Here is a 4,655-nt window from a genome sequence, read left to right as displayed (position 1 = left end):
TACCAACAACACTGGGCTTGAAAACAGATCGGAACTCGCACGAATCACGCTGGATGAAATCATTTCATCAATTAGCCTCTTTACTTCGTCTTTTTGTAGTTGGGGGTATTGGTATGGTCGTACATTGACCGGTTCGGTCCCATTTTTCAAATTAATGGCACGTTCGTGCCCCCATGACGGTGGTGAACCCGTTGGTAGCATAAATATGTGTAACACCCGTAGATCCGGGCTAGTCAATTTAGAGATAATAGGGGTCGAAAATGACTTTTCGACAAAAGATTATTTAGACTAAATAATCTTAACCAAGTTTTATAATATATCTCAAGGGTTCCGTATGTAGAAGTTATGAATTTTACGCGGATATTTAACAGTATAATCTCCTCGTACTGTTAAATTTAAGACCGGTCGAGAATTAGCCGACGGAGTCAAAATGAAAGTTGTAGATCTTATTTTTACCTACACGTAGATATAAAGATCGTCAAAAACGGAGATCGTATGTGAAAGTTACGGATTTTAGAAGTCGAAAGTGTGCTGTGCGAAAATGGGTAATGTGACACAATCTTGGCCATTGCTTTCTCCCTAAGTCTTGCCACTAGATGGTGACATGTGGCACCAAGTTCAGTCATTTTCACCCTATAAACAGAACCTCTCACACCCTCATTTTCTTGACACCTTTCCCATTCTTTCTTCTCTTTACTCTCTCTCTCTCTCTCTCTCTCTCTCTTTCTCTCTCTCTAGAACCTCTCTCTAGCCCCAAAACCCCCCGAAAAGGCTAGGGAACCCCCTAGCACGAGGCGGAAGCCCCTGAGTGCTCGACGGCTCCGAGAAGAAGAGATTTTCGGCTCGGGAACGCTGCTCCAAGCGAAGCCCGGTTTTCTATAAAACCCGTTGTAAGTGAGCTACGCCTACGCTATTTTTAATATAGTTTTTATTTAATTATAGTAACGTTATTAGGAACTTATAATAAATACTTGGGCTATTATTATGGGTTATATAAGTATTGTTTAACACTTATATAATAATAATAATAATAGCTAGACTATTAATTAGTCTCGACAAATAATAGACTAAACTCTAGTGGTAATAATATTAGGTTTCGTCGAAGGAAATTATTTTTAAGAAGTGAAGCGTTGTCTGAGTTCGGAATCACCACATTTTCAAGTGAGTGCATAGTCCCTTTCATGAACATGATTTTAATACAAGTATCGATTGAAGTATTAAATATATGTTTATGTGCGAATTATTTGATGTTGCCTAAGATGCTTGTTAAAGAACATACCTGATTATATATGCTGATTTACGATAAAGAGTAAACCTAAATTAATTATGATGAATATTGGGTAGTGTTTTCTTACGAGAACGAGTGAATTATACTAAGAGAATAAAACCTTAGTATATGTCATTGATCCGGGAACATGGATTAGACATAGTCATTGTCCCTAGCCCGAGAGTATGGATTAGGCATAATCATTCATCATTAATCCGAGAGTATGGATTAGTCATTCGTCCCTAGTCCGAGAGTATGGATTAGGTAAAGTCGTTTATTTCTGATCCGGGAGTATGGATTAGGTAAAACAGCTAATCTTAGGTCCGAGAGTATGGATAGTATCGTTGTGAGGATTGACGGGGTGGGATAAGAGTTGTTTATATATATGGTGAAATTGTATATTTTGTGAGTTTTAAACTATATATATGGTATAACATTGTGGGATTAAAATCCCTATGTACTCACCAGGTTTCCCAACCTGATCCACTCAGTTTATTTATATCACAGGTGTTGATATGAAGTCACATTACACTGAGAGATTAAGGAGATATAAATCAGTAGTGATAATGAATGTAAGTTCTGTTTATGCTTATGTTTCTATATTGACGATGACATCACAAATGTTTTAAAATGAATAAAAATACTTTTCTTCGGAAGTGCTTTGATAACGTATTTATCATGTTTTACTGGGAACAAATTCTGCAACATTTTTATTAAAAGAGGTACTCTGATTTTTATAAAGCATAAACAAAATCGGTCTTTTCTGGCCGTGAAAATGGGGATGTTACAGTTGGTATCAGAGCATTAGTTTAAGTGAAGTAGGAATTTGTAGGATTTCTAGACTTAAACTTAGAATGCTAAGCGATGATTGTGAGATGTGAGCACTAGCTTATTTTAGGAATTATGCCTAAAATGCTTTTATGTGCTAAATGCTTTGTGCTTGATATGCTGTTATTTGTTCGGATCTCTGGTCTGTTGCCGACCGGATCTGAAAACATTATGTGTTTAGGATTCTAAACGTACGACTACGATATTAGAACTAACATATAAACGTTTCGAAGAGATAATGATGATTTAAACGTTAGTCCTAAATAAATATCTATATTCACCTTATTCGGTGTATAGATCAAGATGGCAAGGACCCGTAGCGGAAACGTGAATGAAAATGGGAACCGAGATCAACCCTTAGTGATACAGCAAATACCAGTCGTAGTAGAAGTCGCACCTGAGCCAATCACCATGGCGGGAGTACAAGCCATGATGCGGGCTATGTTAGCGGAACAAAGGGAAGAAATGAGGCGGATGATGCAAGAGAATAGGGACGAAGCCACCGTGCCTATTGTGCAACAGGAGCCGATTCCCGAACAATCGGAGGAAGGAAACTACAGTAGGTTAGTGGGCCAAGCTGATTTGCCAGTTAATAGGAGAAACAGCCAAGATGATGTAGTCGAGAGAAAGGATGCAAGTACAAGGATTTTCTGACTTGCAAGCCATCGACTTTCACTGGAAAGGAAGACCCGATCGGATTCATGGATTGGATCTCAGAAATGGAGTTAGCTTTTATGACGTGCGGTTGCAGAGGCAAGTTGTAACCACCTTTGCAGTGCGTCAGTTCCGAGGAGGCGCTGTGCGCTGGTGGAATACCCTACGGAAGGCTCTAAGCCCCAATGAGCCCTTGCAATTGACTTGGGCAGAGTTTTTGGTGCAATTCAAACGTAAGTATTGTTCAGCCCAAAACCTGCTCGAGCTAGAGAACCTATTCCTAACCTTGAAGAAAGGAAGCATGACCATTGATGAATACACCAACAACTTCACGGACAAGATGGAGTTTGCTTTGTGCCTTGTCCCGGATGAACTGACAAAAATTGACAAGTACGCAAAGGGACTTCCATGGGAGTATGTGGTGCCAGTACGTTAGGCACCTACTCTGGAGGCAGCTATCTGGGCTGCCAAGTCTGTTGAAGATATGATCAAGGGAAGAGCCGCCAGCAAGAAGGAGGTTGGCGAGAAGAGAAAGTTTGAAGGATCCTCAAGGTCCGACGAGAAGAGAAAATTCTCGAATACTGGTTCAAAGAAGTTCGAAGAAGGAACGCAATGGTGTGACAAGTGCAGAAAGAAGCACATTGGGAAATGCTCTAAAGAGATGACCTGCTTTAAATGTTGGAAGACTGGTCATTACGCCAGTGAATGCACAACCAAGAGAGAAGTCTGCTTTAAGTGTGGTGAAGAGGGACACTTCAAGCAAGACTACCCAAGGAAAGAAGAAGCTACAAAGCTGAATATGCCACCAAAACCAAAGGCAAGAGCATTTCAGATGATCCTTGACGAAGCAGATGACAACGCGAGGAATCAAGGATGAGGACTTCATATCCGAAGATCGAGTTATACAGTAGCCATAATATCGTATGATATAGCCTATTAGAGGCATAGTCTAGGGTGAACTTGAACACCTATGTACTCGTTTCAAGGAATAATATAAAAACCTTCGTTTTGCTATCCAATGTGTTAAGCTATCGTGTGATTTTATTTTATGGTGACTTGGGAAAAATGTGAGACAATTCTTGGGACGAGTATGAGTAGGTGTGAATGGTAGTAGAGGCCTATACTACCAGAAGCACATGACTCACACTTGGATCAGGGAAGGTCACAAGGTTACCAAGAAACTAATAATTGGTACCGTTTTATTCAAGAATATCGTTACCATCGTTTCGGTAATGACTAAGAGGGTGATTGTTATACCAATCCTAGCGGTCATATCAAATTGAGTCCGACTACGATAAGTTTGATAAATAGTTCAGAGAATCAAGTCCGATGTAGCAACTGACTTAAGCTAAAAGCTTGAAGAGAAAAACAATCAAAGTGATCAGTAGAGGTACCGTGATAGCTGCTTGTAGCTAGAAATGCAACCTTTTAAGATGAGATTGGAACATGAACGAAAGTATAGTCTGTTCTGGAAGACTCTAAGAGACCTGAGTCTAAGCGTGGGAACATACGATGATGAGTCATTAGAATATGACACATTAGTCCGTTTTAGTAATAAAATAACTAATGTGCACGAAAGTACTCACTAATTTTAATATTTATAACCTAACAAACTTAACTAACTATGCACTTATAGGCAGTGTACCTAGTTAGATTACAATATAGCTTGGGTAAGTCGGGTGTCGATCACAGGGAACAGTGTTCTAATTAATTTACTTACTATTAAATTAGCCTAATTTATTAACAAGTTTAAAAGGGTTTTATCTGGTTTTACAAGATCAGATGAACTTAAATCAAATTCAATAAATAAAAACACACTCTTGTTTAGTTTGAATCCACTTCTCCCTTATGGCTAACTAATGATTACTGATTATTAAGTTGGTTTTTAGTTGTATTAGTAATTTAG

Source organism: Lactuca sativa, chromosome 9 (genome assembly GCF_002870075.4).
Source record: "Lactuca sativa cultivar Salinas chromosome 9, Lsat_Salinas_v11, whole genome shotgun sequence".
Taxonomy (NCBI): Eukaryota; Viridiplantae; Streptophyta; class Magnoliopsida; order Asterales; family Asteraceae; genus Lactuca; species Lactuca sativa.
Note: the sequence above shows the minus strand (reverse complement) of the source record.